Here is a 25,933-nt window from a genome sequence, read left to right on the forward strand (position 1 = left end):
GAGGTCAGTACAAAAGGAGAGACTCACTTGCCTATACCACCTTCTGCTTTCTGCCTTTGAATACTTCTTTGCTAGGTTTACTGTGCCAGGATACTTTTGAGCTGCAGCCATCATTTTATTTTGAGGGGACAGCCAAGAGAATTACAGAGATGGCAGCCTTGAAGTCATTGAGCCACTGAACCTCAATTTATTTACGCCTCAATAATCAACTAGTTGATTATTTTGCTGCTTGCAGCTGAAAGCATTCCTGTTACCTCCTCTGTGTGCATAAATGCAATCACTAAAATATCCTTTCCATCTTCATTTCTAAGCACTCTTGGATTATTAACAACAGGAAAGCATCTGTAAATTGGTATATTTGGACACATACTTTGCCAATAAAACTAAGACAGCTACACTGGCAAAAAGATCTCATGCTGTCACTGATTTTAGTATAGAGCTATATTGACCAGGCAAATTGTCTTTGCAGTATGCCTGCATAGGGAAATACAAGAAGGAAAACTTCTTTCAGCTGACTAGAAATAAAATTAATTTCTGGTCTAATGATTTTCAAAGTCTCCCCAAAAGAGGATCAAACCCCACATTATAGGAGCCAAGAATTATCCATAATCAGCTATTTGTATCTTGGTCTATATTATTTCTGTCCCAGACACTGGAATTCTGGACTTCTCCCAGAGAAGAGAACTGTCATTTTGTCACATGATTGCAATTGGCAAGTCTCACCCAGAAAGTTTGGCAGATTCTTTGAACAGGACTAACATATGCTTTATATATGTGTGGGTAGGTATATATATAGCCATCCATCCACATACATATATGTATACTTATTTATTTATAAGCTCTAGTTAAAGCTACAAAAAATTAATTTAGATGCACATGGATAAGTCACAAAAATTAGGACTAGTTTCAAAGGAATTAGTATACTGGAGAAGAAATCATCCTGATTTATTTTAAAGTAAAAATGCCAATGCAAATTTTAAAAGTACAACATCATGTTAATAACTTTTATCTTTAGGTTATTGCTCATTTATATTAATGATTCATTCACATTCAATGAGTATTTGCTAAACACCAACTGCAAAGATGTAAAAGACACAAAGACAAAGCCCTTTCCTTTGAGAACCCTATGGTCTAGTAGTAGACAGAAGATAAAAGGAAATAATTCATTCGTCCAATCATTCAAATAATTATTGAGGACCTTTTATATTGGTTATTTGCGCTAATAATACAGAGGGGAAATACAGAACTTCCTTGCTTTTACAGAGCTTATGCAATATTAGGGGATGAAAAATAATGAACAAACATCAACATACACACACAGAAGAGTGATAAATGCAATGTAGAGATTTCAAACAGAATGATAACATAGAGACTAAATGGTGACTACTTTTAGATAAGTGGATGGGGAAGACTCCTCTGAGGTAAAAACATTTAAGCTGAGACCCAAAAGATTGTTGGAGTGGGCATGGGTGTTTTTGCTGTTGTTATTGTGTGTGGGTGTATGTGTTGAAGAAATGAATTACTAGAAGGGGTTTATAATAACTGAATAGATTAGAGATGATTCAGGAGTGGGTGAGAAAATAATTGAGGAACCACACCTTTGAGAAGGTGAGATGAATAGGATCCAGAAGAAAAACAGAGAGGTGAGTCAATGACAGCAGAAGAGACACTTGATCCAGGGAGAGAACAAGCACAGATTAAGATGGGTAGGTAGTTTTAGGGTAGAAAGATGAGGGAATTCTTGTCAGAAAAATTCTCTTTTCTCAATGATTTATGAAGCAATTTATAAGCTGAAAGTGTGGATTGTAAAAGGGGTGTAGGAGGTTTAATGAGTAAAAGGGTGTGAAACTATCATTTTGGGAAGTGGAAATGCAAAAGCCTATGGAAGTAATAAGATTGTGCTTCACCAGCTATTTGAGATTTGTAACCAGAATTTAAGGTGATATTGGTCAGCATAGTTCTTATGTCTTCATCAATGTTCAGTTGTGTGGGTGCAGAGAGACTGTTGGGTGCAATCAGGGTTGTAACAGGGCCAGGGCAGGGCAGTGAAGGTTGTTTTCAAGCAGTGGTTTAACAATGTATCTTAAAATTTAAGCTGGATAGAGAGTGAAGAGAGGACCCAAGGTGGGCAGATTAATGGCAAGAAATACATAAATTCAACAGATTTGAACATTTTCATGAAGTCAAGATGTTGCTTGCGTAGATGTACTTGATTTAATGAGCTATTACGATAGGAGATGGTAGTCAGAGAGTGCTATGCTTGAATGTGAGATTTTGGAGATGATGGACTTACTGATGATCACAATGGCAAAAGTATGAACACAGGAGTGGGCTGCTGAGGGTGGGTGATGAATAACATTATTCTATTTGAGGTGGGGGGTCCAGAATCTGGGAGTCCAAAGTAATGGATGTGCCATTCATGTGGGTAATAAAGTCAGTAAGAAAGAAGATGGTAAGAATTGAAGCAGAATGATAAATAAAACTATGAGTCAGGTGATAAAGTTATCAAAGAATGAAGGCAACGGAGCTGTTTAAATGACAAGAACAAGGAGAGGTAGTAGGTGACAGATGCATAAACTTCAAAGGAGCTGGAGCTTTGAAAGGATGAGGGAAGATAATAGATTTGGAAGTGGCACTGGAGAGCAAGAAGAACTCCCACCCCAGGGTCAGGCTGCAGTTTGGTAAAATGGAAAAGATAAAGAAAACCTCCACCGACAATTATGGCATCAGAAGTGATTTCAACAGGGCACAACCAGGTTTTATCTTGGGCAAGAAAGCAAAGGGAGCATTCAGAGATGATGCTGAGGAGGCTGGGATGCTTGCTGATGATGAACTGTTAGCTCCAAATGGCAGTGTGGAGGGGCTTGGGATGGCAGAAGTGAAAAATCATGTCAGGTGAGTAGACATACAGAGTAGTAGAAGGATGAGTAAGGTCAGGAATAAGCAAGCTTTTTCTATTAAGGGCCAGATAGTAAATAGTTTAGGCTTTGCAGGCCTGATGATCTCTAGTGCAAAAACTCAACAATAACTTCTAGTGTGAAAGCAGCCATAGATAATATGTAAATGAATGTGCGTAGCTATGTTCCAATAAAACTTTATCTACAAAAACAGGCAGTGGATGGAATTGGTCCATGGGTAATACATAGAGCTTGTAATAAAGAGAGCTTGTGGTTTTGGTGATAGGTGAGGTAAGTAGAAATGTTTGTGTATTCATTTCTTAGCTATGTAATACTATGTGTATATAATACTATGTAATATGTGGTTAATGGTTGGCTCACACTTGTGAGGCTGGGAGAAGTCCAAAATTGAGGAGTCAGCAAGACAATGCTTTCTCCCTGAACACTGAGGCATTCTGGGGCTGGCTGCTGGTGATCCCTGGTCCTTGGCTTTCCTGCCACATGGCAATGCACATGACCATATCTTCTCTTTTCTCTCCCAGGTTCCTGGTTCTGTTGACATTGGCTACTTCTATGGCTTCTCATCTGTGTCCCATTTTCTTTGCATATAAGGACTTCAGCCACATTGGATTAAGGCCCATCCTCATTCTGTATGGGCACACTTTAATTAATAACATCTTCAGAAGTGGTATTTACAGGGAAGCAGAATCGACCCAGTGGTTAGGGTGTCCGTCTACCACATGGGAGGTCCGCAGTTCAAATCCCGGTCCTCCTTGACCCGTGTGGAGCTGGCCCATGTGCAGTGCTGATGCACGCAAGGAGTGCCCTGCCACACAGGGGTGTCTCCGTGAAGGGGAGCCCCACGCACAAGGAGTGCGCACCATAAGGAGAGTCGCCCAGCGCGAAAAGAAAGTACAGTCTGCCCAGGAATGGTTCTGCACATACGGAGAGCTGACACAAGATGACACAACAAAAAGAGACACAGATTCCCATGCCGCTGACAACAACAGAAGCGGACAAAAAAAACATGCAGCAAACGGACACAAGAGAACAGACAACTGGGGCCGGGAGAGGGGAGAGAAATAAATAAATCTTAAAAAAAAAAAAAAAAAAGGAACTGTTATTTACAAATGAGTTCACACCCATAGGACCAGGGGTTGGGGCTTGAACATTCTATTTGTGGGGGGCATGACTCAATCCCTAATAATACATCAAGAGTGAATACTTGATGCTTTCTACATGAAGGGGGATAAGCAGTTCAACATGGGAGACATAAAGCTACCCAGCTTCTTCTTGCTCCTGAAGTGCCCAGATATGGCAACCAGGTATGAGAAAAGACCTTGACAGGGAATTGCTGTGATAGGCGGCAAGGAGAATTAGTTTTGGTGAAGACATCTGCTTTTGAGTGCCCCAGCATAATTCAGGTTGGTAAGTGGCTCTCACCTGGAGCTAGAAGCTTGGGACTACCTCTTTCCATGGATGGTCAGAGAAGTGTCCTAAGGTGCTGTCTCCTCTCAGAGTAATGAGTTCTATGTTAAAGGATGAGTTCTATGGGAGTACAAAGAGGTTCCTTCACTCCGATTCAGGAAGAAAGGATTAGAAAAGGTTTTATATAGGTGGACCCATGTTGACTGAGTTTCTAAAGAAATAAAGAAGACACAGTCATTGGTAAATAGCAGAATGGGCAAGGTTCTCTTACTCAGGTCATGTCTATATCCAAAAACACAATCACTAAGGAGGTTAATTCAGATTTCTTGAATGTTTACAAATTTCTTGAATGTTTACAAATGATTCAATGGCTTCCAATCAAGCATACTTTTCTATTATTGCTAGACATAAAATTGTCCATTGAGGTCATAGTGTTTTGCATCAGACATATATAGACTCACCAGTCACTCATTATGACAGCATTTTGAACTCAATCTATAGAAACAAATTTTAAAAGACCCCTTGATTGAGATCCCAGTAAATGTTAAATAAATTCTCTACCTGGAGATGGTTCCCAAGATGCTAGTTTTTAATAATTCTTTAATGAGAGATTTTCATCCTAATTTATGAAAGATATTAACTCCCAAATCACTAATTATACTCTACAGAATTGGGCCAAATATCATTGATGTTGTGGTTATTTTGTTGTTATTATTGATTATACTATTATTATTCCAAATGTTTAAACTATTCTCTAAAAAAAGTGTAACTCTTTATAGGGAGATACTAACTTTTTTTATACACCTGGAGTATAATTTGATGCACTTTGCTAATAATCTGAAGGTATTTAATGTACTTCTTTTTATCATATAATGAACTTTTTTTAAAAAGAAGTTTTAGATTACAGAAAAGTTATATTGAAAGTATACGGAATTCCCATATAACCCACACCCTTCCCTAATACATTTTCTCCTATTATTAACATCTTATATTAGTGTGGTACATTTGTTACAACTGATGAACAAATATTGAAATGTTGCCAATAACCAAGGTTTATAGTTCACATTACGGTTTACATTTTGCACCACACAGTTTTATAGGTTTTAACAAAATGTGTCTGTATCCCTCACTGTAGTATCGTGCAGAACAATTCCAATGCCCTACAAATGCCCTATATTCTACTTATTCTTCTCTCCCTCTCCCCTCAGAACCTCTAGTAACCGCCATCTTTATATCAATGTTACAAGTTCTTCCATTACTACAATTATAATAATAAATCTACTTTGGCTCATGGTTGCATTCCACCCCCCCTCCCCACACACACACTTTGTTTGTTCATTCCTCAATCTTGATGACTTTGGGATTATGATGTCCATTCTGCTTCAGACTGACAGGGGGTTTAGTTCTTATGGGGCAGATGGAAGGAACTGGCTTGTGGGTTTGTAGATACTCTCTGTTTTTTTGGGATGGGTGTTTGTTTGTCATTATCATTTTGTTAATTGTCCTTGGGTGAGTCTGATGAACTAGAGAGTAGGTGTTGGCTGCAACTCTGCTGATATTCAGGGTTCAACTGGTTTATGAATAGACCAAAGATTTAAGGCTCTGGGACATATATTTAACAGGCATAGTGTTAATTATAGATTCAAATAAAAAGGGGTAGAAGAAGAATAACGTAAAGAAATTATAAATGAGTCTAACTCTGTTACTTTGGGGAAATATGTTATATATATACCGAGGTAAGGCCCACAGGATGCTGATTTCATGGGGTTGTGTGCCTTACCTATAGTGCCTGGATGACTCTAGAGCCCTTGGGAGCACCTGTTTGAAGATTTGTTTACTGTGGCAGTCAGGGAGATCTGCCTGAGATATGCATAAGCATATCCTCTGAATGACCTCCTGACTTACTTTAAAATCTCTTAGCCATAAACTCTTGTATTTAATGTTTCCTCCTTTTGTCAAGGTCTTTTTCCAAATGCATCACTGGTAGGAGCTTGGCAGTAATCCCTCAGTGCCAGGGAGTCTCATTTCTGGGAGTCATGTCCCATGCAGGGGGGAACGTAGTGACTTTATTTGCTGAATTTTGGCTTAGAGAGAGGCCACATTCAAGTTAACAAGGTTTTCAGGAGGTAACTCTTATGCAATAGATATTATTAATATTAGGTTAAATTTCAGTTTTATAAGAATAAGGTTCAGAAGTACAAGCATTGATATTGAGGGTTTAGCGTATTGGTCTGTTTTATTTTATTAGACAATGCCTATGTTCTCTAGAGATTCTTACCACTTTATTTGAAACTGTAGCAGGACTCCCCAGTATGGGAATTTAATATTTTGTTGGTTACTGTGTGTGTCTCAACCCACTGAGATAACTAGGACCACACGAACACATTCACATTCCATAGTGGCATACCCTATGTGGACCCTTCCCCACACATCCCCTTACCACTGATACTCTGCACCAGTGACCCTCCTTTGACAAAGCCGCCAAAAGCACATTCCCACAATTGTATTCTCAACCAGTCCTCAACCTCCCAAGAGTTCACCTGTTCCTTCCTCCAGCCCTAGCTCCATGAATAGCTCTACCCCCCCAACCCTGCTCACAATCACACTCACACCATCACCCCCATCCACATCACTGCACCACCATCACCCCATCATCTTGGTAGTAAATTCGGTCCTGGAATACTGGTTTATTGCTTATAATTGCGAGGTTTCCATTATACTGATGACAAAAGACATGGTCTTTCTTTCAAAAGAATGCTTAATTTGATCTTTTTACTTCATTTTCAATATTTATTTATTTTTGAAGTTGTTTTCCCCTTACCCCCGTCCTGCTGTTTTTGCAGTCTGTGTCATTCACTGTGTGACATGACTTTTGTCATGATTTCTCTTTTTTGTCTTCTCTTCTCGTTTTTTCTCCTCTAGGGTTCAACAGGATTCAATCCTGGGGAACTCTGATGTGGAGAAGGGTTCCCTATCACCTGTGCCACCTCAGTTCCTGGTTTCTGCTGTGCTTCTTGACTCCCCACTTCATCTCTTTTGTTGCGCCATCTTGCTGCATGACTAACTCACTTGCGCAGGCTCTCAGCTCGCAGAGTGGGCACTCGGCTCACCATGCAGGCACTTGGCTTGTTGTGTGGCAGTCAGCTTGTCACATGGGCACTTGCATGGGCACTTGGTTCACTGTGTGGGCCCTCAGCTCACCATGTGGGCACTCAGTTCACCACGTGGGCACTGGCTCATTGTACAGGCACACTTTCTCTTTTTTTTTTCACCAGGAGGCCCCAGGGATCGTGCGTCAGTCCTCCCATATGGTAGGTGGAAGTCCTATCACTTGAGCCACATCTGCTTCCCTTAATTTGATCTTAACTGAAAAAAAACCTTTTAATTTAATTAAAGTGCATTAGTATACAAACCTATCTCTATTCTTTTTTTTTTAAGATTTATTTATTTATTTATTTATTTCTCTCACCTTCCTCCCCACCCCGGTTGTCTGTTCTCTGTGTCTATTTGCTGTCAGCAGCATGGGAATCTGTGTTTCTTTTTATTGCGTCATCTTGTTGTGTCAGTTCTCTGTGTGCGGCACCATTCCTGGGCAGGCTGCACTTTCTTTTGTGCTGGGCGGCTCTCCTTATGGGGCGCACTCCTTGTGCGTGGGGCTCCCCTACGCAGGGGACACCCCTGCGTGCCATGGCACTCCTTGCGTGCATCGGCACTGCGCATGGGCCAGCTCCACATGGGTCAAGGAGGCCCGGGGTTTGAACCGCGGACCTCCCATGTGGTAGATGGATGCCCTAACCACTGGGCCAAGTCCACCACCTCTTTATTCTTTATTTAAGCTATATCTGCCTTATAGAAAACATAGGTTTTTATTAAAGACATTTCATGGCAGACTAAAATTCTGAATAAAATTGAATAAAATTCTGCGTGTATTTTGTAATTACTATATGCAGAGACTCATGGAATACTCTTTTGGGGAAACAAAGTTGAATAAGGCTTGATGCCTTACATATCCTTGGTTTATGTAGGTTTATATATAATTTTGTATAAGGTGGAAATGTTCCTATATATGTTAATATATTTAAGACAGAAAAATGAAGAATTAAGAAAGAATGTTTGAATAGAATAGAAGGAACATAGGGCATTTTTAGGGCATTAGTATTGTTCTGCATATCTTGCAGTAACAGATACAGGCCATTTTAAATTTTGTCAAAACCTATAAAAGTGTACGGAGCAAAATGTAAACCATAATGTAAATCATTGACCATGGTTAGTAGCAATGCTTCAATATTTGTACATCAGTTGTAACAAATGTAACATCCATGTGTAAAATGTCATTATTAGGGGAGAGTGGGAGAGGGAGAGGGCTTTGGGTATATGGGAATCCCCTATATTTTCTATGTGATTTTTCTGTGACCTAAAGCTTCTTTGAAGATAAAGAAAAAGATACTGGGGGAACATAAAGAAATCGTCATTATACATAAAAGATAACAGGTCTTACAGTGATGAGAGACAATATATAAAAAATGTTTTTATTTTAATTAAACTTTTTTTTTTACTTTTGTTTTTTTTTTTTTTACTATTTTATTTTCCTATTAATTTTATTTGGTTATTTTTTTGGCTTTGTTCTTGGAGAGGTTTTGGCTCACAGAAGGGTCATAACTGTGGCAGGAGAGGATCACTGGTGTGGGGTGTCTATGGTAGGGATGGGTACACCTGGAACATGCCTCTAAGACATATGAATATGTTCAAGTGTTCATAGGACATTGTCTCTGTGGGTGGAGATCCACACAACAAGCAAAAGAATATTGAATTCCCATCCTGGGGAGTCCTGCTACATTCTTTAAGAGGATAGTCCTGTTACATTCTTTAATTCCCCAAGTTCAAGGGCCAGGCCTAGTGAAGGAAGAGAGACCATTATGCCAGGCCCTTAATATTGATGATTACACTTATGAACCTTTTCTTGTGAAATTGAAACTTAGCCTAGTTTTATACACTGCCTAAGAGTTACTTCCTGAAAGCTCTCTTGTTGCTCAAATGTGTTTTTTCTCTAAGCTGAACTTAGCATATAAATGTACTACCTTCTCCCCAGTGTGGGACATGACTCTCAGGGATAAGCCTCCCTAGCATCAAGGAATTATTACCAAGTACCAACTAGCAATGCATTTGGAAAAAGACCTTAACCAAAAAGGGGATGGATTAAATACAAGTGAGTTTTTATGGCTAAGAGATTTCAAAGTGAGTCTGGAGGTCATCGCAGAAGTTATGCTTACACATGTCTCAGCAAGATCTTATTGACTGCCACACTAAACAATGCCTCAAACAGTGGGGCTCCTGAGGGCTCTAGAGATGTTTGGACACTATAAGTATGGAGGAAAATATCAGGAGTTAAGCACTCTGTGGGACTGACTTGAGAATTTATGCTCCTCATTGTAACAGAGTTAGACTCATTTATAATTTCCCTACACATGGCTCTCCTGCTCTTTTCATTAGAACCCATAATTAGCATTGTACCTATTAAACATATGTCACAGAGACTTAAATCTTCAGTCTGTTCATGTGCCTATTGAGCCCTGAATCTCAGCAGAGTGACAACACCTACTTTCCAGTTCATTTGACTCATGCAGGACAACTAATAAGGGGAGAATGATGGACAACACCCATCCCAAAGAAGAGAGAGTGTCTGCAACTTCAAGTAAGACAGTTCATCCATCTGCCCCATGGATGTAAGCCCCCTCTCAATTAGAAACAGAGTGTTTATCACCATCCCCAAATCCTCAAGATTGGGGAAAGAACAATGGACTGAAGTAGACTTATACTTATTCTACTATAGATTTATTATTATTCTAGCAATGAAAGTACTTGAATCATTGATATAAAGGCAGTGGCCACCAGAGGTTCTGAGGGGAGGGATAGGGAAGAATCAGTATAACATGGGGGCATTTTAGGGACATTGAAATTTTTCTGCATGACATTGCAATGATGGATAAAGGCCATTATACATTTTGTCAAAACCTATAAATTTGTGTGGTGAAAAGTGTAAACTATAATGTAAACTATAGTCCGTGGTTAGCAGCAATGGTTCAATATGTGTTCATAAGTTGTAACAAATGGACCACATTAATGAAAGATGTTGTTAATGTGGGAAAGTGTGGAAAGGGGAGAGGATAGGGTATATGGGAACCCCCTATAATTTTGACGTAGCATTTATGTAATCTAAATCTTCTTTAAAAATAAAAAATTTTAATGCTAGAGTAAAAAAAAAGAATGAATGCTGTAATATACATATACGTAATATAGCAGTTTAGGATTATTGAACCTCTACAACTACTCAAAATTATAATAGCCATTTTACATGCAGTAATTCATTTACATTCCAAAATCCTATGAGATGGGTACTGTTATCTCATTTTTAAGATAGGAAATTGTGACTAACAGCTAGTAAGTGGCAGAATGGAGACTCAAAAGCAGGTCTGTACAACAGCAAAGCCCTTGATCTTAATTTTTATCTCATTACGTGTACTAGTCAGCCAAAGGGGTGCTGATGCAAAGTATCAGGAATCTGTTGGCTTTTATAAAGGGTATTTATTTGGGGTAGAAGGTTACAGTCACAAGGCCCTAAGGAATCCACTTCACGGTACCATAAAGTACCATAAAGAGGTACTTTCTCACCCAAAGTCATTTGCCATGTGTTGAAGCAAGATGGTAGGCAATGTCTGTGAGGATTCAGCCTTCTTTCTTCCTCTTAAGGCTCTGTGGTCCCAGCTTCTTCCCACCTCAGCTGTAGGCTGGCATAAGGCCAGGGATTCTCAACCGCTCTGTTCTCTTCAGCTGCAAACTATCAGGCTCATCTTTCTTCTGTTGTATCTATGAAGCGGTCTCTTTTTCTCTGTGTGTCTACTTCCATGTTTTTGATTAAGCAATCATTTTTATAGCCCACCAAGGGGGTGGGGACTAAATCATTCATGTCCTAATGATGTGGCCAAATCAAAGCCCTAATCTTGATTTAATCAAATAAATGTAAAGCCTTTGAATTTAACACAACCAAAGGGTATCATTCCCAGAGAAACAGACCAGTTAACAAACATAATCAATATCTCTTTTTGGAATTCATAAACACTATCAAACTGCCATATTATGTTTCAGAAAAAAATACATTGTAAATTGTATAGAAAAAAAAAGCTAAAAGCTGGTTATTATAGGATATGGATTTTTGCCATTGTTGAGAGACAGAAAGATGTGACATTTCAACTACTAGCTGTAGGTCTTTAATAGTTCCTTCTAAGATAGCAAAGTTGTGAGGTGATGTCATCAAGATGACAGCCCCAGGAATGTTTTCTTTTAGAAACAGCTAAGTAAAGGGTAGTTCCAACAGACCTGGAACTCTGGAGGATGATAGAAACTGGAGAAAGACTCTATAAATGCTCAATCAAGGAAACAAATGAACAAACCACCAGAAAGAAAAGGTAGGAAAGCAGCGTTGACTTGTCAGTCTGTACCCCTTCCCTATACTCCGTTCCATGCAATTTAAGAGACACACAGGCAGCACACCAAATGGACAACTACTGCTTTGATTGCTGACCACAGAGCCACCCGAATGCACATTCGGGCCTATGGTGGGGCCCTAGTTGTCAATGTGCATGCTCATACAAAGTGGGCCCCTGGAAACCAGAGCAATCTGTGGCAGAACGATTGACAAGCTGCACACATTCCAAGTCTATTTCCTAATTGCTGGTGCACCTAAATGAAAAAATTAGATGTTTTTGAGCACTGATCTCATCTGGCTCTGTGGATCAGGATTCCTTAATATGCAAGTTACCAGAGGCAGAAAACCCACATAATAGGAGAAACAGATCTGCTGTAATGCAGGGAGCACTCAGGGCTGAAAGCTGGAGTGAACAGGTAGCCCAGAATGCAGGAGAGGACTTGAATAAATCATACCTACTGGGAGGAAAATTTATATAAAAACAAAGGGAATATCCCAGAAACCCCAGGAGAGGAACAGAGGAAAAGAAATCATCTCTTGGAAGGGAACTTTTAGTTTTAAAACTAAAAGTGACTGTGCATGCCCAGGGCATGGGGCAGCTGCACAAAGACTTAAGAAAATCTGCTGTTAAACACAGCTGCTCTAAAGTTTCAGTGTAAACTGGACCATGCATTAAAGAAGACCCTTAACACACAGCCAGTCTGCAGTAAAACCCTAAGCAAAATGGAGAAACTGAGTTCCCATTAGCACATCAAAAGAACAAAATACCCAGACAGCAATAAAAGATCAAAAGTCATAGAAAGAAACAGGAACAGATAATTCATTCAAGAGAACAAATTAAAATGTCAGAGAGGCGGTGGACTTGGCCCAGTGGTTAGGGCATCCGTCTACCTCATGGGAGGTCTGCGGTTCAAACCCCAGGCCTCCTTGACTGTGTGGAGTTGGCCCATGAGCAGTGCTGATGCGCTCAAGGAGTGCCCTGCCATGCAGGGGTGTCCTCCACGTAGGGGAGCCCCACGCGCAAGGAGTGTGCCCCGTAAGGAGAGCCGCCCAGCGTGAAAGAAAGTGCAGCCTGCCCAGGAATGGTGCCGCACACACGGAGAGTTGACACAACAAGATGACGCAATGAAAAGAAACACAGATACCCGTGCTGCTGACAACAACAGAAGCAGACAAAGAAGACGCAGCAAATAGACACAAAGAACAGACAACCGGGGTGGGGAGGAAGGTGAGAGAAATAAATAAATAATCTTTAAAAAAAAGTGTCGGAGAAAACACAGACACTGGAAAAACTAATCAAAGATATTCAGTCAAATCTACTAAATCATTCCAAGGAGCTAAAGGAAAATGGGGATAGAAATAAACTAAATATGGATATAGAACTAAAGGATACAAAGAAAATGATGCATTAACAAAAAGAAGAACTAGAAATTTTAAAAAGGAACATAAAGGAAATTATGGGAATGAAAAATGCGATAATAGAGATAAAAAATACACTAGAGATATTCAGCAGCAGATCAAATAGGCAGAAGAAAGAATCAGCAGATGAGAAGACAGGACAATCTTTGCGCTGTCAGAAGAGCAGATAAGGAAAAGAAAGGAGAAAAAAAAGTGAGCAGAGCCCAGAGGACCTGTAGGACAACATGAAGCATACCAAATACACAATATAGGAGTCCCAGAATAAGAGGATCAGGAAAAAGGAGAAGACTATTCTAGGATATAGCTGAAACTATCCCCAATTTAATGAAATACATAAATATACATGTCCACAAAGTGCAACAAACTCCAAACAGGATAAACCCTGAAGACCTACTACAAGACACATAATAATCAAAATGTTGAAGGCCAAAGAGAAAGAGAATTCTGAAAGCAGCAAAAGAAAAGTAGTTCAACACACACCCGGCTTCTTCAATATGATTAAATGTAGATTTCTCATCAGAAACCATGGAAGCAAGAAGGCAGTGGTATGATATATTTAAGGTACTGAAAAAGAAGAACTGCTAGCCAAAAAATCTATCTATGGAAAACAGTCCTTTAAAAATGAGGGAAAGTTTATGACATTTACAGGTAAAAACTGAGTAGTAAGTAACCAAGAGACCTGCCCTGTAAGAAATGCTAAAGGGAGTTCTTCACCTTGAAAGAACAGGAGATGGTAGCTTGGAGAAGTGTTAAGAAGTTAAAATCTCAGAAAAGGTAATTACATGGGTAAATGCAAAACCCAATAGTACGGTACTCTCGGTATGTAACTCTACTCTTCATTTCCTGTAAGATTTAGAATGCACTTGAATAAGAAATAATCATATTTAAATGTAATGGATGTGCAAAATATAAAGAGGCAATGTGTGACAAAAACAGCAAAAAAGAAGGGAAACAGGAGTATAGGAGCAGAGACTATACTATTGAAGTTCATTTGGTATCTTTTTGAATAGTAGGTTATAAACTGAGGTTTTTTAATACAAACTTCAGGGTAAACACAAAGAAAGTATTTAAACTATATACAAAAATGGAAATGAGAAAAGAATACATCAGCTACATCACAAAAGATCAACTAGACACAAAACAAGGCTGTAATAAAGGAGAGACAAAAAGATATACCATATAAGAAACAAAGGACAAAATGTTTGATGTAAGTCTTGACTTATCAGTAATTACACTGAATTTAAATGAATTAAACTCCCCAAATGAAAGATGCATGTTGGCAGAATGAATTTTTAGAAAGCATGATACAACACAAGAAACATATCTTAGACCTAAAGACAAAAATCGGTTGAAAGTAAAATGATGGAAAAAATATTCCGTGCAAATAGTAACTAAAAGAGAACTGGGGTAGCTATATTAATATTGGACAAACAGACTTTAAGTCAAAAACTGTGAGAAGAGACCAAGGAGTACACTATGTATTAAAAAAGGGATCAATCTACCAAAAAGAAATAGCAATCATAAACATTGATGCAACTAACTGCAATTCCCCCAAATACATGAGGCAAACACGACCAAACACCTTTACTATAATAATTGGAGAATTTAATATACTATTTTCATCAGTGGACAGAAGATCTAGACAGAAAATCAATAAAGAAACATAGAACTTGAACAGTACCATAAGTGAACTATATCTAAAAGACATATACAGAACACTGCACCCCCAAAACAACAGAATTACATGTTCTTCTCAATTACATCTGGATCATTCTCCATTATAATCCATAAGTTATGTCACAAATGAGTCTCAATAAATTTAAAAAGAGTGAAATTATAAAAAGCATCACAAGAAAACAGTGGAATGAAGCTAGAAATCAATAAGGGGGAGAATTGGAAAATTCACAAATTTGGAAGTTAAACAACACACTAATAAACAATCAATGGTCAAAGAAGAAATCGCAAGGAAAATCAGGGTATATCTTGAGGAAAATGAAAATGAAAACACAAGATATTAAAACTTATCAAACACAGTAAGACGGTGCTGAGAGGGAAATTTATAGCCCTAAATGCTTACATTAAAAAAGTAGGAAGAGGTAAAATCAAAGACCTAATGGACACCAGGAGGAGCTAGAAAAAGAACAGCAAAGCAGACCCAAAGTAAGCAAAAGGAAAAAAAAACAAAGATTAGAGCACAAATCAATGAAATTGAGAGTAAAAAGCAATAGAGAAAATCAACAAAACCAAAACTTTGTTCTTTGAAAAGATTAATAATATCAACAAACTCTTAGCTAGACCAACAAAGAAAAAGAGATTGGATGCAAATAACTGAAATCAGAAATGAAAGGGGGTACATTACTGCTGAGCCCATGGAAATAAAAAGAATTATAAGAGGATGCTATGAACAATTGTATGTCAACAAATTAGGTAACCTAGATGAAATGGAGAAATTAATAGAAAGACACAAATTACCTACACTCAATCAAGAAGAAATAGAAGATGACTACAGATCAATAACAAGTAAAAAGATTGAATGAGCAATCAAAAACTTCCCAACAACAACAATAAAAAAACAACCCAGGACCAGATGACTTCACTGGTGAATTTTACCAAATATTTAAAGAATTAACACCAATACTGCTCAAATTCTTCCAGAACATTGAAGAGAAAGGAATACTTCCCAACTCATTCTATGTGGCCAGTATCACCATAGTATCAAAGCCAGATAAAGATATCACAGAAATGAAAATTACAGACCAATATCCCTCATGACCTTAGATGCAAAAATTCTCAACAAACTACTAAAAAACTGAACCCAACAGCACTTTTTAAAAAATTATGCACCATGATCAAGCGGGATTTTTAACCAGGTATGCAAGAGTGGCTCAACATAAGAAAGTCAATTAATTAGTGTAACACATCACATTAATAGAACTAAGGAAAAAATCACAATCTTCTCAATTAATACAGAAAAGACATTTAACAAAATTCAGCATCCCTTCCTGATAAAAACAGTCAACCCACAGCTGGCATCATAATGGTGAAAAACTGATACCTTTGCCTCTAAGATCAGGAACAATACAAGGATGCCCAGTGTCACCACAGTTATTCAACATGTACTGGAAGTTCTAACCAAAGTAATTAAGCAAGAAAAAGACATAAAAGGCATCTAAATAGGAAAGGAAAAACTTTCCTATTTGCAAATGACATGATCTTATATAGAGAGAATCCTGAAGAATACACAACAAAGCTACTAGAGCTAATAAACGAAATTTTAAAAGTGGCAGGGTACAAGGTCAACATGCAAAATTCGGTAGGGTTTCTATACACTAGTAATGAGCAATCTGAAGAGGAAATCAAGAAAAAATACCAATTACAATAGCAATGAAAAGAGTTGATCACTTAGGAATATATTTAACCAAGTATGTAAAAAACTTATACATGGAAAATTATAAAACATTGCTGAAAGAAATTAAAGAAGATCTAAATAAATGGAACAGGAACAAGACATTCCCTGTTCATGGACTGGAAGACTAAACATTGTTAATTGTCAATTCTACCCAAAGCAATTTACACATTCAATGCAATCCCAATCAAATTTTCAACAGACTTTGTCACAGAAAAGGAAAAGCCAATCATATTCAGGGTTAACTAGTATCGAACAGCCAACATCATCTTGAAATAAAAGAATGAAATTGGAGGATCACAGTTCCGGATTTTAAAACTTATTACAGGGTAGCGGATGTGGCTCAAGCAATTGGCCCTGCCTACCATATGGGAGGCCCTGGGTTCAATTTCTGGGACCTCCTGGTGAAGGTAAGCTGGAAGCCTGCACTGTGGAGAGCTGGTGCAGCAAGATGATGAAACAAAGGCAGACAAGCAGACAAAGTAGAATGCGCAATGAATGGAGACAGTGAGCACAAGCGGTGGTGGGGCAATAAATAAAATAAATCTTAAAAAAAACCTTACTACAAAATTACATAATCAAAACTGTACCGGTGCTTGCTTCAGCAGTACATGTATTAAAATTGAAATGATACAGAGAAGATGAGGCTGGCCCCTGCACAAAGATGACATGCAAATCTGTGAAGCATTCAATATTGTATAATAGTACAATTATAAAAATGTTCTTTCATCAGTTGAAACAAATGTACCACACTAATGCAAGATGTTAATAATAGGGTAGCATAAGGGAACTCAGTATTTTATACATGCTTTTTCTGTAAACATACAACTTCTCTAATTAAAAAAAAAAAAAAACTCTTACAAGGACAGACAAATAGACAAATGGAATGGAACTGCAAGAGCAGAAATAAGTCCTCCCACATTTGGTCAACTGATTTTTGAGAGGGTGCCAGGTCTCTTCAGTGGGAAAGAAGAATATCTTCAACAAATGATTCTGGAAAACTGGGATAGCCACATGCAAAAGAATGAACATGGATCCCTACTTCACATCATATACAAAAATTAACTGAAAAGGAATCAAAGACCTACATATAAGATCTAAAACTATAAAACTCCTAGAAGAAATCATAGGAAAACATATTCAGGACCATGTATTAGGCAGGGGGTTCTTACACTTTACATTAAAAGCACAAGCAACAAAAGAAAAGATAGATAAATGAGAATCAAAATTAAAAACTTCAGTGCATCAAAGGACATTGTCAAGATGAAAACTTAGAGAATGGGAGAAAATATTTGGAAGCCACATATCTGAAAAGGGTTTAATAAAGTATCCTATAACTCAACAACAAAAAGACAAAAAACCCAATTAAAAAATGGGGAAAAAACTTACAGACATTTCTCCAAAGATAATATACAAATGGCCAACAAATACACAAAATGATACTTAACATCATTAGCCATCAGGGAAATGCAAGTCAAAACCACAATGAGATACCATCTCATACGCACTAAAATGGATACTATTTTAAAAAATGGAAAATAACAAGTGTTGGAGAGGATGTGGAAAATAGGAATACTTGTTCATTGTTTGTGGGAATGTAAAATGGTACAGCCACTGTGAAAAGCACTTTAATGATTCCTCAGATTATTAAGTATAGACTTATCATGTGATCTGGCAATCCAACTTCTAGGTATATCTTTTTTTTAAAAAAGCAGGGACTTGAACAGATATTTGCACACTGATGTTCATAGTGGCATAAATCACAATTGCCAAAGGTGGAGGCAACCCAAAAGTTAACTTAATAAACAAAATGTTGTACATTCACACAATGAAAAATTATTTGGCTGTGAAATGGAATGAAGTTTTGATGCATGCTACAACATGGATAAATCTTGAAGACAACATGCTGAGTGAAATTAGCCAGATTCAAAAGGACAAATACTGTTTGCTCTCACTTACACAAAATAAGAAGAATTGAAAATTCATAAATGCAGAAGACTATTACAGATTACCAGGGGCATAGGTGGGGAGAGGAATGGGGTGTTAATATTTCATTGGTATGGAGTATTTGTTTGGGGTAACAGAAAAGTTTTGGCAATGGATGATGGTGATGGAGGCACAACTTTGTGAATATAATTAATACCATTGAACTTTATATGTGAGAAGTAAAAAAGGGAAATTTTAGGTTGGATATAATTTACCACCCATAGAACTGTGCAACATAAAGAATGAACCTAATGTAAATAGTGGCTAAAGATAACAGCATAATAATAATAATAATGTTTCATCAATTGTTACAAAGTTACCACACTAATGCAAAATGTTAATAATAGGGAAAACTGAGTGTGAGAGTGGGGCATATGGACACTGCACTTTCTGCATGACTTTTCTGTAAACCTACAACAACTCTAACAAAAAAAAAAAGCAAATTTGTATTCCTAGAAGAATAACATATTAAACAACAAACCTTTTCAGGCTTTTAACATGTGGTAAATTAGTATCCTTGCAAAATCTCAAACCAATGAGACAAAGGTCAGGTAAGTTTTGATAGGATTAAGGAGCGACAGGTATAGATCAAAGAAGAGGCCAACCTGAGAAGGGAGTATGGGGCACTACCTCTAAGAAGTAGGCAGCATGAAAGCACTGGGCTTGTGTGGTGTGAGATCCTAATTGGGGAAAAGATGAAAGAATAATCCAAGACAAGGTTTTATAGTACATAATCTGCATCAGGCCAGTGTTGCCGCCACCACAAAAAAATCCAATGGTACACTATTAGCAAGTACGATCAAATTCCTTTCTATGAATTGCAAAAACATATTACCTGCTTTAAACAATGACTGAGATATTATTCCTGTTGTTAAGGGGCTTATAATCAAGGAAACATTTTTTTCTTCTTTCTCCACTATTCTTTAAATACTGTCAGAAGATTTTACCTATAATGATCTACCTGTATGATCACCTGATTCTGAATTAGCATTACACCCAGGACAGAGAAACTAATCTAAATGATTTCTGATTAATTTGGTCACTCCTTTTCATGGCAGTCACTTTTTTAGTATAATACTTGTCGATAGATGACTCATTCACAAAACTTAACTGCAATTTTAGTTAAATGCTTAGTTTCCATCACCTAAATGCTAATAATTACAAAGATGAGGATGATGTTAATAACAATAAACTGAAGTAGTTTTAGGGATAAGGATGAGAGTCTAAAAATGATATCTTCATGATCTGCGTTTATCCTACATCAATAATTTTGCATCAAATTTGCTCAATTTACAAATCAAAAATAGATTTTTCTGTCAGCAAAGCAAGATCAGTCTTGTGTCTAAAAATCAAGCACAGATTGTACCTCATCATTAACCATAAAGCCTCTGAAATCAGAACTTAGCTGCCAATTTTGTTGATGATGCAGAAGATGAAATAGAGTACAGCTGGCTCTTCTGTCCTATGTTAGCTCTGCAGTACTGACATTAGTGAAAAATCTGTTTATTTTTTGTTTCAGGAAATCAAACAGCTATGACTAAAATGAAGCAGAGGGAAGCAATATATCTGGGTAATAAACAGGTGCCATTACTATTTTTAACTTTATTTTTTTCTTGTAGATTCACTTTGATGACTGCATCACTATTTCAGTTTGACCAATTGTGATGACCTCAAAAAAAAAGTGGACATTCTCAAAAAAAAAAAAAAAAGCCTACCTAGAGGATTTCCCCCACTTTTTTTTGATAAATGGGACCAAACAACCTAAATCATTTATATTTTGACAACTTCATGAATAAATATAATCCCCTCAATGATTATTTCTTCTAATAAAGGGCCTATAGACAAATTTCCCCTTATTTTCCTCAATAAGATGTGCTTGCTGACATTTCAACTGCCTTTTCAGAAAACTGCCTTTCTGATTTAGGACCAAACTTTAGTGCTTTAATTGTGGAGAAAATAAGCCAATTTTAAAATCCTATCCCAAAATGAGGAAATTACAGAATTTTATATAAGGCAACATTAAGTTAATGGCATGAAACTAAATATTAAATTCTTAATCTTTGGAAGTTTGGTGAGTCAAGAAGATCATTATGCTGTTTTCCAGACAAGCATTAAATATCCTCTGCCAGCTCAGAATTAAAGTAAGGACTGAGTACACACACATATTAACTGTTACCAATTCACTAAATCCTATTAAAATGATCTAAAGACACAAAAAGATGAGAAGAAGAAAAGAGATAATAGCAACAAAGTTTTGAAAATTAGCAAAGAGGTGGATGAAACATGACTGACTAAGCAGACTCCAGAGCGTAGAAACTAAACTGGTAATGGGAAAAGCTGAGAAACAGTTCCAATTATACAACAGAATCCTCAATGGTTCATGAAATAGTAGCACCAGGTAATTCTGGAACTGAAAGTGAAGGAGGGAATGTCAGGGCTAAAGGAGAATTGGGGGAAAAACAGTTGAGAAGCAATTATCTCCTCACACCTGTCTCCCAATTACTTGCCAGTGGGAGGCTGATTCTCCCCACTTTGGCATAAGTCTGTGCTATTATTTTCTGGGGAAACAACAGTGTTTCTGAACTGAGTGAAGCCAGGCACAACTGAAGATATAAGTATTCTTTTGAAGAAACCCTCTTAGCTCCTCCACACAATCAGCTCCCAGGACAGTGGTGGCCAGATCTCTACCCTCCAGGAAGGAGAGAGGTGGACTTTTTGTGATTGGAAAGACCTAAAAACATGGCTAACAATGATTCTCAGCAAACATCCTTCCCAGATCACCTTGCAGTAAAGCTCAAGTTCAGCGAGCAGCATCGACAAGCAGAATTCCCAATCAACTTTTCAGTTTTTCATGCTTAATCGAAAGCAGAAAACCAAGGATTAGAAGACATCTGAGAAGAACGTCTAACATGGAAAAGAGTGGCCAAAATGAAGAAGCAATAAATGCAACTTGGAGGAAAAAGAATGCAGGGAGCATATACATACATACTACCATTCATATCTGCAGAACAATAAGAGAAGATATTGCAGCCATGAAAAAAAGAGCAAAATGCTATAAAAATGAAATAGGGAAATCTTGAAAATTAAAACTACATATGATAATAGAAATTTTAAAAATAGATAAGGAAAGCTGGAAGATAAAATTAAGAAGATTGTCTAGAAAACAGAGCAAAAAAAGCAATAGAGATGAAAAAGAGAAGGAATAGGAAAATTGGAGGAGAGTCGAGGTGATCCATCATTTTTTTTTAAAAAAGGAGTTCTAGGGAGAGGAAAAAAAACAGAGCATGATGGAGTAAATAATTGGTAAAAAACTTAAGAAAATTCTTCACAATTGTAAGACATGACTTTCCATATTGAAAGTCTCCATTCAGTGCTCAATACAAAGGCAAAGTTAATAAATAAAACCAAATCAAAGCATGTCATTGGAACATTTTAGAATACTGAGAACAAAGAGAAGATCATTAAAGTCTCCAGAAAGGAAAAAATTGGGTCAGAAATCACAACGGCATTGAATTTCTTACGGCAAGACTGAAAACATGCTTATCAGTTTTGGGGAAAAATAATTTTCCACTTAGAACTCTATTAGGAGCCAAACTATTATCAGATGGAAAGGAAGAAAAAAGAGCTCCCAGAATGGCAATATGTCAAAATTTTTACCTCCCAGACACTCTTGTTTTGGGACTACTGGTGGAAGTATTCTGGAAGAATGAGCGAGACACACATAGAAGGAGGGAGACACAGAGAGAAAGAGAGAAGGAGAAAGGGAGGATTACACTAAGAAAAATAAGATTACTTGGGGCAGAGGAAACAGGGGATCCAACACAGGAGAAAAGGATTAGGGAATTCCCAGATGAAAGAGGATTACAGGGTGAGTGCTGGCATCGAGAGAAAAGAGAGGGCAAACAATCCAGATTGGAGCTGGTTAGAAAAATTTTGGCTGAGGTAAGTGCAGGGCACTTTATCCATAGCCTCTCTCCACCCTGTCTCACCACCACAAACAGACATAGAGAAAATCAATGCAATTATCACTTTAAATGATGATAATGTATGAAAAAGTGTGCTCTTAATTTAACTGAGTCCTTGGCAAGAGCCTTCTGGTCACAACGAAAAAGAAAATACACATTTGCCTAAATAAATTAAATTCCCTATTGGTACATTATTGTAGGTGTGTGTGTGAACATAATAATCTCTGACAGGGATATGAAGAAGTTGATAACATATTTGCTTTGGGGGAAAGGAGGTATGGTTGGGCAAAAAGGGCATGAGGAAGACTTGTCACAATCTATCTTCTTTGTTCCTGCTGAATTTTCATCACAATTTAAAAATGAATAAAGTATATTCCTTAAAAGACATAACTTTGGGAAGCGGACTTGGCCCAATGGATAGGGCATCCATCTACCACATGGGAGGTCTGCAGTTCAAATCCCGGGCCTCCTTGACCCGTGTGTAGCTGGCCCGTGTGCAGTGCTGATGCATGCAAGGAGTGCCGTGCCACGCAGGGGTGTCCCCTGTGTAGGGGAGCCCCACGCGCAAGGAGTGGGCCCAGTAAGGAGAGCCGCCCAGCACAAAAGAAAGTGCAGCCTACCCAGGAATGGTGCTGCACACACGGAGAGCTGATACAGCAAGATGACAAAACAAAAAGAAACACAGATTCCTGTGCAGCTAACAACAGAAGCAGACAAAGAAGAACACACAGCAAATAGACACAGAGAACAGACAACTGGGGCGGGGAGGGAGGGGAGAGATATAAATAAATAAATAAATCTTAAAAAAAAGGAAACACATAACTTTAACCAAAAAATTCCATTTCGAGGAGTTTATACTAAAAAAATACCTGCCTATAAGCAAAATGATATAAATGCAGGTATATTCATTATGGAATTGTTTGTGCTAGCAAAAGATTGGAAACCATTGATGACATGGCCATCAATTCAATACTGGTAAAATAAATTGTGTACATCCCTGAAATGGAATAGCATGCAACAAGAAAATGTAATTTTAAATCTCTTTATATATTGATACAAAACTATGTCCAAAATAAGCTATTAAGGGATAATAGACAAGATGTATACCTAAGCACATATGTATCCTAACTTTTGCTTGCAGGTACATAGATTATTTCTGGGAGAAAATACACACATTGGTGTAACCTGGAAAGAATTGGGTGGAGGGGAACCAGGACATGACAGAAATTCTTCTCTGTACACATTTGTACCTTTTGAATTTTGAGCAATGTGAATATCTTACCTTCAAAAACCAAATTGAATTATAATTTAGAAAATGTGGGGCATTTTTAAATAGCCTAGATTATTTTCATCTAAATTCTCTCCTTTTCTTATATCACAAAGCCAGTATGAGATCTTTCATCTAATAATAACACTCTGGTTGTAGTTCTGCAATGCTTAAGAAATAAAATATGTTACTCTTGCTGGGATCAGAACAGTTGTCAGTATATGTGGGCAGCAGTGGGCGAAGAGCTTTCAAATGAAAGGCATATAAACTAAATACCAAAGTTGAACATATTATAACATCATTGTTGATACAGGGGAAATCTTACATCAATGACATTTATGAAGACATCAGTGATGCACTTCTCAATGATACAGATGAAGGCAAGACTCTGTATACTGGCTTTGTGCTCTCCAGTAAATTAGATAACCCATAGATGTGAAAGAGAGAGTTAATGGGAACTCTAGACTGGATTTCAAAGCTATGCCTGAGTCCCTGTTCAATGGCATGACTTACTGGGATGGATAGAGTGGGTTATTTTCTGGTCCTTCCTTTCACCTCCATGTGTTTATAACATTACGTATGTTAGAAATTAGGGCATTACTTAACCTCATAGAAGACTTTTGGCAATGCTATAAATCACTAACTTTAGGAAATTAAACGGGTTTTGTGGGTGCCGTAAAACCTGACATAGATAATGAAGATGTGCCAAGCAGTGAAGAGCCATACCCCCATATTCCACCACTTGTTAGAACAAGTCTACTTGTGCCCAAAATCTGTGTTCATGGACCCCATCATGCTCTCTCTCAGATGCCAAATCACCATCTTTCTCCACCCAGACTCATTCACGACCATAAATATTTGAAGGGATTATAGATTTATTAAAGAAACATACCCCACAGACCTTATTGGTCACTATGTGAACAAAATTTTTTTTTCAAGGACCTCACCGCCATCTTTCTGTGATGCCATCTGTCTCAATACTGAAAGGCTGGGTAGCTTTAAATGACAGACAGTGGAATACTCTTAGCATGGCAAATGACTTCAATGGCACCTCTAAACAGACCACAATTACATTTTTAATGATTCAACAAAGAGCTCAAACTGCTAGCTTTGAATACCCAAGTCTCCAAATGAAAGGAGCTACTTTCAGTAGAAATCCTAAGGACAATATGCAGGTAGAAGGCACGGATAGGTAGGGTGTTGGGGAAGACAACCATGAAGATGGAATGGAGCAGGGACAGACCAGAGCAAGGGGTGACTGGTGGCAGGAGACAGCATAGGAGGCCATTGCTAAAGTCCAGATAAGAAGTGATAAAAATTAAAGGAAAAGGGGCAAAACTGCCTGATTTTGGGGAGGGGGGGGGGAATAGTGAGAAGTGGTATTTAAGTGTGGAATTGCCAGGAAGTTCTGGTACCTTTGGGAAATAGGGTTTTTGTGTGTTTTGTTTCTTTGTTTCTCCCCCATGACTGCTCCTGAGTTATCTGCTTATTCTGAGCCCATTCTGGGCTTGCTGCTCCTTGCTGCTTGGCAGGCCATCCTTATTTCCTTGCCATTCACTAACCAGAATGTTCAGATTACAGAACACTGTTCTCCTCGATAGGAATATAGGGACCGTGGCATTGGCCTTGGAAAGCCGTGCTGTGCAGAAAGTTATACTTCCTTATGTTGCTCTTTTCCTTAATTTTCCCACACTTCCACAACACAGGTCTGTGCAGGTGTTAATAACAACTGAAGGTTAGAGGAAATGAAGGGAATCACAAAATTGAGGAAAAGTTAAAAAACTGTTGACTAAATAAAACTTTCCCAAGAATTCAAAGGAAAAGAACAAAAAAACTTGCTATTTTCAGAGGGATGCCCTTAAGAGCATATCCTGACTCCTAGCCTTGTTTCCTTGTCTTTCATTCCTTATCTCAAGGTCCACCATTATTTACTTTCCTCTTACAAATCATCTTTCTGTGTAGCTCTACTGTACATATCCTTTTTAAAAAGATTTATTTAATTTATTTATTTCTACCCCCTTTGTTGTCTGCTCTGGAAACCGAATCCAGGGCCTCACCATGTGAGAGGAAGGTGCCTAATCG

At 37.9% G+C, this 25,933-nt stretch overlaps 1 non-coding gene across 1 annotated transcript; it reads left to right on the top strand.

The window, feature by feature from the left end:
* The first annotated feature begins 17,225 nt into the window (after positions 1-17,225).
* On the top strand, positions 17,226-17,332 carry LOC111763087 (U6 spliceosomal RNA). Its single transcript, XR_002796031.1, has one exon. It is a non-coding gene; the product is annotated as a U6 spliceosomal RNA (small nuclear RNA).
* The last annotated feature ends 8,601 nt before the right edge of the window (positions 17,333-25,933 follow it).

This window comes from Dasypus novemcinctus, chromosome 7 (assembly GCF_030445035.2).
Source record: "Dasypus novemcinctus isolate mDasNov1 chromosome 7, mDasNov1.1.hap2, whole genome shotgun sequence".
NCBI lineage: Eukaryota > Metazoa > Chordata > Mammalia > Cingulata > Dasypodidae > Dasypus > Dasypus novemcinctus.